General features: G+C 50.4%; 1 protein-coding gene across 1 annotated transcript in view; it reads right to left on the reverse strand.

Annotated features, from left to right (window-relative positions):
* Window positions 1-9917, reverse strand: part of DAAM2 (dishevelled associated activator of morphogenesis 2) — a 104091-nt gene extending 94174 nt beyond the window's left edge. The window contains exon 1 of the mRNA XM_070418640.1: window positions 9833-9917. The gene's annotated coding sequence lies outside the window, so the exon portion shown is untranslated. The remainder of the gene's footprint in view (window positions 1-9832) is intronic.
* Between the last annotated feature and the right edge of the window lie 857 nt (window positions 9918-10774).

Here is a 10774-nt window from a genome sequence, read left to right on the forward strand (position 1 = left end):
CAGGGTCCTCTGAGTCCACTCCCTTTCTATGGCAGAAGCACCAGTAGACGGAGAGGCGTTCCCAAAGGCCCACTCGTCCAGTCTCATCTCCAGGATGGCAGCAAAGCCATCTGGTTGTGCTTCTACCCAGAAGTACCCACTCCCTCTGTCTAGCATTAGCAGTGGGGACAAGGACAGGGGCAAATGCGAATTTGATGATAAAATTCTAAACATTTGCTCAGTCTGCCCAGTTACGACACAACCTATTTGTAGAGAAATCCGTTGGGTCTCACCTAGAAAACAGACAAAATAGGGCACGAGAAAAAAAGGTGCACTTTTTCATATTCTAATAGAGCCACTGGTGATTACCCAGAAAATAATGGACGCCTCTGAAAGGACTTCATATAAAACAGTCACAGTATCTGGAGCAGGCACGGGGTTATCAGGAAGAGCACTTGAAATCAACCACCCAGGGGAGGGGCTGGCAGGCGGGAGGTGGCACTGGGAGGAGAGAAAATACAGCCATCATTTGTCATTCAGCCTCAGGGAAGGCCTCTGCCAACCCCGTGGGGAGCCCTGACACTGGGGGGCCCTTTGGAATTTCCTCACATTGGGACAGAGGGGGCAGGCCTTCCTCACTCCCACCTATCATTGGATGCAGGTGACCCAGGAGAGGAGCGTGGGTGGGGGTCACTGTGGGCGAAGGTAACTCTTGAGCTGAGGCAATTCCAAAGAGAATGACCACCCCCAGCACTGCCCACCGCTGAGTGAGTCCTGAATGGGGTCTGGGTGGCACAGCCCAGAGTCCACTATGCAAAACTTGGACTCAGCCTGGCCGGCTTGGCTCTGGTTGAGCATCAACCTATGAACCAGGAGGTCATGGTTCGATTCCAGGTCAGGGCACATGCCCAGGATGTGGGCTCGATCCCCAGTGTGGGGTGTGCAGGAGGCAGCCAATCAATGATTCTCTCTCATCATTTCATCATGGATGTTTCTATCTCTCTTTCCCTCTCCCTTCTTCTCTGAAATCAATAAAAATATTAAAACAACAACAACAAAAAAAACAGCAACTTGGATGCAGAGAGGCAATCAGTGTGCAGAGTCCACAGCCCTGCCCATGATACTACACTAAATTGTGGTATCTGTACTGGCCTCCAACCTAATGTCCAGTCTTTGATGTTTCCTGGGCATCGCCTACATTTCAGTAATTGAGGAGACCCAAGGAGGGAAGGCTAAAGCTGACGAGGAGGAAGAGGAGCCGCATGGCCTGGTGCTCAGTAGCTTCCCTAGGGGACGAACGAGGACCACATACGACACCCAGTCATACCCCAGTGTGGTCAGGCCTGGTACAGCACTCACAAAGCCAAGCTTTCCTGGGTGATGGGTGCTTGTATTGTCAGACTCAGGGACCCAAACTGGTGATCAGCCAGGATGAAACCCCCTCTAATATCTGACTGATGGAAAAGTAAACATCCCTACAAAAAATAGCATGATCTCAAATATGTACAGGTGTATGTGTCCAGGCATAAAGAAATCAGGAAAAATTAACAAGAGCTTGAGGCATTGTAGGGATGACCTTGACATATGGTCAAGGGGAAGAGACACATGCTGCAGAGTAATGTGCAGAGTTAGATTCAATTTCAATGGAAAACAAACACTCAAACAAGATCCCGTCCTACCAGCACCACACCTGTAGGTATTTGTATGAAAAAAGGAAAAGATATGGAAGAATATCATTCTAGCCTATTTACATTAATTACGAGGGTGTGGAGAGGGGTAGACATGTTATTCATTTCCCACTTGTCTTTTTGTAATACCGGTTCACTTGTTTAAGCAAGGATGAATTACTTCCATAACTTGGAAAAATCAAATAAAGGATACATTTTTAAGAATGATCAGCATAGCACCTTGTGCATGATGGGGACCTATGTACACATACTGTTTCATTCTCTCTCCTACCTCCCCTCTTAAAAGGCAGTTCCTTATTGTACTTTTGGGGTTGATCAAAAGGAATATTTAATTCAAGGACAACATTTTCCCATGCCCTCCCCTTAGTGATTAAAAGAGAGCATCGTTTTAATATTATGCCACACACCGTATATATCTGCCACCAAAATAAATCTGCCATTAAACCTGTAAAAATTATGCAACACATTCTGTAGCCAAATGGCAAAGCTGTGAATTATCTGCTGTTTGCTGTTATCCATGACCATGCTTCTCTCTACTGCCGTGCTAACGAAAGTTGACCATAGCAAGCTAACTCCCAATTATCCTGGCTCTTGTACATGAAAAGCCCAGAGGGGCCAAAACCCAACTTGTCACCACATCTGCAGACAAGAAGTCAAAGACTTGGTTTTACGTTCCTTCCATCTTTCTCTGTCCCTGGCTGCACCCTGGAAGAGGTGTCCCAGAGGGAAGGAGCCACCACAGAATGGAAGGTTGAGGACACAAAGGGTCCACGTAAGTCTTTAAACAGGGTAGCTCTTCTCAATCTGGTTGGCTGTGGGAATTCTCTCTTGCAATCCCATCAGCACCTGGGCAAGTCCTACTCATTCCTCCAGAGTTAACTCAGGTACCATTGTGTTGAATCACGGGTTAGTTGACATTGTTTGGCTAACAGGTGTGGACTCTACAGTGGAATTTGACTTTTATGAGCTCCAAACCTGTAGAAAGCAAGATGGAGACTCAGTCCCACCCTGACTGTAATGCAGTTTGTTAAGTGTTATAACAGAGCCGCATGTCAAGTTCATGGGAGTGAGAAGGAAGGAGTGACTGGGGGGAGCCTTGCGAAGGGAGTTTGAGAGAGAAGGCAGGAGCAAACCTGGCAGGAACAGTGGACCAGGAAGATGAGGATCAGGAAGGGTCTTTCAGTTGGAAAGAACAATGAACAAGGGTATGGAGGTGGGACGTGCTCCTGACTATTCCGTGTAATAAACTCTAGGTTAACCCCTGAGGAATGACAGGGATTGCTGGTTGACACAGCAGGCAGCCACACGGGAACTCCTCACTCACACCCCTCGGCCTGATCTGTGTTGTCTTAACCGGGGAACCTTTACTTCAGAAACCTCCCCAGAGTTTTTCTTCGCCGCCAGCTTACAGACTGATTGTTTTCCCTACTGCATCCCTCATTCTGTCCACGACACTGGATTTAGGTTTTGGCTCCGATCTAGTTAGTTTTTGTTCTGTTTGGTTAATTTCAAGTAACTACAACAACCGTGATAGTGAGGGCTAACATTCGCTGAGTGCTTACTCTAGGTCACTGGTTGGCAAACTGCGGCTCACGAGCCACATGCGGCTCTTTGGCCCCTTGAGTGTGGCTCTTCCTAAGCCTTAGGAGTACCCTAATTAAGTTAATAACAATGTACCTACCTATATAGTTTAAGTTTAAAAAATTTGGCTCTCAAAAGAAATTTTAATCGTTGTACTATTGATATTTGGCTCTGTTGACTAATGAGTTTGCCAACCACTGCTCTAGGTCAAGGGCTGACAATTCTTACCACCACCTGGAGTGGGAGGTATCACTTATTATGATCCCTATTTCTCCAATGAGACTCAGAGAGATGAAATAACATGCAAGGCCTTACGACACGTAAGTAGCAGGGCCAGGATTCGAACACAGGCTTGTCTGACTCTAGGCCCATATTCTTGACCACCATGCAGAAATGACTCTCCCGAAGGCATACTCGCTCCATACCTGTCTGAGATCCAGAGCAGAAGCCATCAAACTTTTTCTGTTAAAGGGCCAGACAATAACTATTTTCAGCACTGTGAACCATAGTGCCCCTATTACAACACTCAGCTGGGCCCTTTTAGCATCAAAGCAGCCACAGACAACACATAGACAAATTACATGGCTGTGCGCCAGTAAAACTTTGTTTATATAACAAGGGGACAGGTTGGATTTGGCTCCTAATCTATAGTGGTTTGTTCTTTCATTCGTTCAGGCAATGTTTATTGTCTCCCTTGTGCCTGACACTATACGAAGTTCTGGAAATCAGGGAGAACCTCGCAAGCCCCCACCCTCATGGAGCTTACTTTAAGTCCTAGCAAAGTCTTGCCTGTTCATTTTACCTGTACCTGATACTGACCTCGGTACAGTATTCTTCATTCTTCCATTGGACCCATGGCTCTCAACTTACACTTCAGGTCACTCGGGAGCTTATAGAACTCTCAGCGCCTGGGTCCACTCCCTGTGATCCTAATTTAATTGGTCTGGGTGAGCCCAGGTTCTGACACTTTGACAAGCGCGCCAGCTGATTCTATTGTGCAGCCAGGGCTGCAACCCACTGTTTGGATCCGCGTTTACCTCCTGTTTCTCCCACTTACCTACTGTGTGAATTAGGGTAAGTCTTTGCCCACAGAGGATGAGCCATGTAATGTGGATAATACCAATCTCACTGGATTGTTATGATGATGAAATGAGGCCATGAGCTTTTCAAACTGCAGGATGTTATACAAGGTAAGGTACTGTTGTCATTCTGCCATTATGTTAGGTACTGACTCAATAATTTCTTTCCCCAGGCTTGCCCTTGCCTCTTTGAGCCACGGCAGTGTTTGGGATTTCTACAGCAAGCTGTATGGAGACAGCTCACTGGTAGCCTGGGTTCATTAGTGAGTGAGCTGGTGGCCTTTGCTTTACTCCAGCAGAGGGTCACTTGGGGCTGCCATTGGCATGGGGAGTGCTGGTCTATGCCCCCCTTTTGTATGAAAGGGTCTCCAACTTTGAGCACCGACGTTAAGCCTTGAATAAGTGGCTTATTTACTTTGACTCCTAGACGAATGTCCAAACCCATGTCCTTTCATGAGCTTAGCTCTAGAGGGGAACGGCATGAACAGTTTGTTGAGCACAGAGCCATTTGCTAGGTCCTTCTCCTGTATTGTTTCATCTCGTCTTTAGAACAACCCTGGGAGGTGAGGATAGTTACTGTTCTCACTTAGCAGACGAACCGCTTGTGGCCTGGTGGGGTCAGAATGCACACCTGGGTCCACTTGGTCCTGAAACATTCCCCACGGAGCCTGAGGCATCCTGCAAGTCAGTCAGCTCCTCTACGGCCAGAGATGAACTGCCCGACGTTTATTTTTCCAGGTTTTTTCTTTGCTTTGCTTCTGGAGGGGGAAGCCCAGAAAGAATCCCATGACACCTGCTAATCGCCACAGTGTGAAAGCCTCGCACAGCTCTGGCGTGATACACGGGGCCAAAGAAAAGGCATTTCCTCCCTGCGCAACATTTCGACGGCACAGTTTTATAACCTCGTAATGAGGCAAAAAAACAAACAAACCAAAAAAATGTGAGGAGAGAGCTGGAGAAATAGATACTGCCAGCGGTGAGGAATTCACTGACCCCCAATCTGGGCCATCTCAAGACATGCTGGCCACTAGCTGAGCCTCTTAAAAGCTGAAAAGTCATCCCAGGTCACGGTTAAAGAGACTGCTTGAACAAAACAGAAACAAATGTGATCCTCAAAGTCTTAAATGTCAACTTGAAGGATGACTTAGAAGCTCTCAGATGGTCCAAGAGAACCTGCAGCTGCTCTGAGCTGCATCAGATGCTCCTTCTGTGCCTGGATGGCCGCTCCCCTACGCGGTGTGTCAATCGGTGTGCCAATCGGGGGGCAGTTTGCCCACCCCACCCCACCAGACAGGTTTACAGATGCCTAAAACTTCCATTCCTTTTCATACATACTTTTGTTGATTTTTAGAGACAGAGAAAGGGAGAGGGAGAGGGAAAGATCCGTATGGGAGGGTGGAACATCGATCAGACTACCTCCTGCATGCCCCCTACCAGGGATCGAGCCAGAAACTCGGGCATGTGCCCTGACGAGGAATCGAACCAGTAGCCTTTTGGTGCATGGGACCACACCCAGCCAACTAAGCCACACGGCCAGGGCTAAAGCTTCCATTCTTTGCAACCCATTGGAATTTCCTCCCCTTACTCTGACCTCAGCACCTCAGGCGCAGTGGCTGCCTAACCTACCTCTGACCTGAGGCTTGTTCTTCAAGACTCAACTGGTTCTTCTACCTCATTTTCTTAGATTCTTTTTTTTTATTTCTGCGGCTCTGAGTGGGTGTTTTCTGCTACCATGTCTTCCAAATCACTGATTCTATCCTCAGCTTCATCTAATGTTGATTTGGGGGAACAATTTGTAAAGTATATGATTATCTCACCACTATGCTGTACTAATACAAAATAATATTGAAGGTAAACTATAGTTGAAAAACAATTTTTTTTTTTTTAAAAAGAATGATACAAAGGTTAAAAGTCAAAAGAAAAAAGGACTCCCAAGGTTCTTGATCTTGTGCCCCACCCCCACCTTGCCACCTCCCACCCACACCTTACACTCCAGCCTGCTCTGTGCCCTCTGCCTCTGGAGGGAGCTCACACAGGAGTGGTGTCCAGGCCAGATGCCCAGGATGCCTGGCACCTCCGCCCACCCTCAGGATGATGGGCCAGGTATGTGCTTCTGGGTAATCCCCACCAGCCACCTTTTCTCCAGGGAGCCAGTAAAGATCACCTGACCCTAGCAACTCCACCCATTGGCCTTCAATAATGGAAGACATGCAGCCAGATTTGGGGGTAGGTCCTTTCCAAACTACGCAGGCTTCTGATGGCTGAAAACGGGAACGTGAAATTATGACAGGCCCTTTATGAAGGGTCTACAACATCACTAGCTCTGTTTCCGTCCTTTTGCATAAATATCATTTTTGTGATAACCTTGTGAGGTAAATATTATCCTCATTATGTTTTCCCAGGTGAGGGTGCAGGAATAGGTAGGGTGTCCCAGGTGACGAATCCCCTCCCGGGCAGTGCTCAGAAGCCTGCGCTCTATCCTGCTCCAGACTTGAAGGACACGGTCCCTGACCATAGACTGGCGGCCATGGAGATCCAGAGAGTCGGCCACTAGCAAAGCCAAGGACAGCGTCCAAGTTGTTTGTCAGCCGGTGTGCTTGCCCTTTGGAACTTCAGGAGTGTCTGAGAATGCGCCCTAAGTATTCTGACCTCAGGGATGACTGGCGAGCCTGCCGATCTTGAGCTGATAGAAGGAAGGAGGAGAAGGCTCCACTATCAGCCCAAGCATCAGTGGCCTAGGAATTCCTCCCAGGTCTCAAGTTGGTGAAATGGCTCAGGGCAAGCCTGGAGGGGTCCGGGTGGCACTGACTCTCAGAGAAACTTTCATGAAGAAAGACTCGAAGCCCAGTTCTCTTGCTGAGGACTCTGTGCTGCTGGGACCAGGGTATTTCTGGGCGTCACCTCCAAGGGTTCCCTCTGTCCCTGGTATTCAGCCTTCTATTTGAAAATAGTGGGAATGAGCGGGAACATTTAACATTGGTCCTCTCATTGGTGCCACTGAAATCAAAGAAGCAAGCCTCTGCCCCATCGGTCATCTTTGCACCCCCCCTCCCCCCTTGCAGGGTGCTGAGGCGTGCCCTCTCCTTTTCCCCTGGGTCCAAGGCTCTTCAGTGAGGGAGAGAGTCTAACCCAGTGGTTCTCAACCTCTGGCCCTTTAAATACAGTTCCTTATGTTGTGACCCAACCATAAAATTATTTTCGTTGCTACTTCATAACTGTAATGTTGCTACTGTTATGAATCGTCATGTAAATATCTGATATGCAGGATGGTCTTAGGTGACCCCTGTGAAAGGGTCGTTCAACCGCCAAAGGGGTCGTGACCCACAGGTTGAGAACCGCTGGTCTAACCTGTGTAGTGTCCAAAACTTTGGGGGCAGGAAGTTGGAAAGGAAGACTGGGGAGAGACCATGTTCCCATAGAAAGCTGTAGTCTCTCAATCTCACCCACACGCCCCCTTACCGCCCCCTGCCCCCCGAAAAAATCATTCACAGGCCTTCCTACTGGTCCTGCCCTCACATCCTCCCTTCCTGATTGCCTGGCTCTCTTCTCAGTTCCAGCGCCCGGGAGAAGTTTCTCTCCTCTCTTCGTCCTGATGGGGGCACGAGTATTCCCTCAGCATCCCCGGAGCTGGAGGACAAGCTCCGAAAACTCGCCTAGGAGTAGGCACCGGAGCGTGCAACTCACCAGGCGGCACGACATAATAGCACAGTTGTTGCTTTTCAAGGAAAGAGTGCGGCTCCCAGCAAGGAGGAGAGGAGAAACGGCTGTTTATGCCTCCATGCCCCAGACCACGACCATCCCCAGGCACTCCGAACGTGTGAGCATGTCCTGCCCATGCTTCTCCGGGGACCCCAGCCACCCCTCTTCCACACCGCTTCCCACCGCCTTCTTCATCACACGTAGGTGGGAGATGGACTCCTCAAGCTATACGACTCTATTTCTGACACTGCCGTCTGCTCAGTCTATTACCGTGTTTCCCTAGGGGTCGATTTGTATAATTTCTAAAATCCTTCCCAAATCTCCCAACTTCCTGTGAGTCCAAATTTCCTCCCCGTCCCTTCATTTTTTCTAGGGCACAGGGAGAGTCCAGTAAAGTTCCTCCCACCCAAACATTGTAGGTTGGCTCTATTGCAAAATACAAAACCAGAGCCCAGGCGAGGGCAAAGCTGGAAGGGCTCTCTTTGTGGTCACTGGTCTGTGGAACCAGCTATTGACATCCAGGGCCTGCATTGGGCAATCCAAGGGCTGCTGGGTCCACTCAGCCCCAGCCCCCTCGCCTCCCACTCTCAGGACAACACAATTCCCCCTCTGCGTCCCGGGGAAAACCCATTGCCTCCATCGGCCGGCTTTTCAGAGAAATCCAAGAAACTGACGCGCTACTCAGATGGGAGAAAACACAAACCCTTAAGCTTTTCAAAAATGGGAAGTTGCTTTCATTCCCATGTCAGCTTCAAGGAAACCCTCCAGGGCCTCCTTCTTAGAGAGGCACGGTTTTCCTGCCCACCTTCCCCGGAGCTTTGCAAACCCACCACAGAGCGGAACGGTGCAGAAGTGGCCAGAGCAGGGAGGCAAGAGTTAAATCAAGCCCAGACCTCAGCAATCTGTGTTCAATTTTGATAAAAATCTCTCCCCCTTTCCCCCACCGCCCCCTCCCTCCACCCCACAGCTCAGACACGTCTCTTTATGTTATGAGCTTGCATCTTGTTTGGGGCACCGCGGTGCTCCCAGAGAACCCGGCACGTCCCCCACTGCGGGCACATGTGGCAGACACATTCATCCCACTCCTGGGGCAGGCTGGACACAGAGCCGCAGTGTCCTGGCTGCCGCCGCCACCTCCACCTCCTCCTTCTCCTCCTTCTCCTCTTCCTCCTCTTCCTTAAATTACCTGCCTCCTGACCAGATCCTCCCTTCTGCTTAAGTCAAAGTCCCAGGGCCTGGGCATTCAGGGCCACAGGTGCTGAGGCCCCCAGCGTGGGGACCCCTTTCCTGAGATGCTCCTTTCTTTGCTCCAAGTCCCACTGCCCACGGCTGCTGGGAGCCAGGACGTCCGCCCCCCTGCCCTGCCTGCGGCCAAGGCCAGGCTTGCTGGGGGGAGCTGGGCTCCTGAAGAGTTAAACCCCCAGTGAAGGCACAGACCGACCCAGGACAAGCCACCACCAAAAAAGTTCTCAGTTTGGGGGGCACCGGCTATGCGTGTCCACTTGTGACAACAAGGAAACCAATTTGAAAGCCACGAAAACACATTTTTAAAAGTTTTCCAAAGACATTCTCTGTGTCCAGATGTGCTGATACCAACAGACAGACACACGCACACGGCCGCGCACGCAGGCCCCGGGAGCCCACTCAGCAGCACTTTGGAGAAACAAAACAGCAGCCTGTGGAGCTCTGCCTCCAGCCCGCTCCCCGCACAGGGAATCAAGCCGGGGCGAGAGGGGGAAGAGCCGGCAGAAAGCCGCCCCGCCCGGCCCCCACCCCGGGAGGGACGCGAGCCCGGCCGGCACTTACTCCGAGGACCCCGCGCGGGCGCCGCTCCGCAGCCCGGACCCCGCGGCGCGCTCGCCGCTCTCCGCTCCTCGCCCGGACTCCGCCGCGTCCGGAGAAACCACCGCCTCCCCTCCCGGCCGGCCTCCCTCCCCCGCCCGCCCCGCTCTGACGTCAGGCGTCTTGGAGCGGGATATTTATGGCCAGGATACGCTGAATTTTCCCTAGGTAGAGTTCTGATTGCGGTTCCTTGGGATTTGTAATTTTCACACTTTCAGACAGAAAGGAGGGGTGGGGTGGAGGGGGGGAGGGAGGACAGCCGGCAGGGGCGAGGCAGACAATGAGGGTAGCTGTTTGCTACTCTGGCAAGAGCCTTCGCAGGGCTCCCTCTGTTTTGGAAACATGTTAGGGTCAAGGAGGCAAAAGTGGCGACCTGGCCAGTAAGTTTCTCCCGGCTCCTCCCTTGGCATCTGGCGCAAAGACCTGCTCTGAGCCTGCTGCGGGGTCTGGTCTGGGGGGATGCCCTCTCCATCCCACAGGGCCCGGTGTAGGACAGTAAGTCCCAGGAAGGTGCCAGGGCAAGAAAAGAGACAAATCAGGCAGAACAGAACAGCTAATTAGAAGCCCGGGTCCACACCCTAACAACTTTTCCATTTCTTCTTTGGGAGTGTGTATGTAAAAGAAGAAAAAAAAAAGGTTTATTTTTATAAAATTATGTTCCACACTCCCTGCCTCTGTATAGCTTTTCCAACTCAGTGCCAGTCAATTCATCTTACTTCACTGCTTATATACAGAGTGTGAGCCGTTTACAATAGCTCTTATTCATACTTTCTAAAATCGCCTTTAATTTTTTTTTTTCTTAAATGTGATTGTGACCCATCTCCTGGGCTGCACTGGAGTTGCCTTGGTCAGGAGCAACTGTCTGCTCCAAGCCTGCACCTTCCTCAGGGTGAGTGTTTGATCTTG

The sequence above is a fragment of the Myotis yumanensis genome, unplaced genomic scaffold (assembly GCF_028538775.1).
Source record: "Myotis yumanensis isolate MYYU_CA2020_CCGP unplaced genomic scaffold, mMyoYum1.0.hap1 SCAF_6, whole genome shotgun sequence".
Classification (NCBI taxonomy): domain Eukaryota; kingdom Metazoa; phylum Chordata; class Mammalia; order Chiroptera; family Vespertilionidae; genus Myotis; species Myotis yumanensis.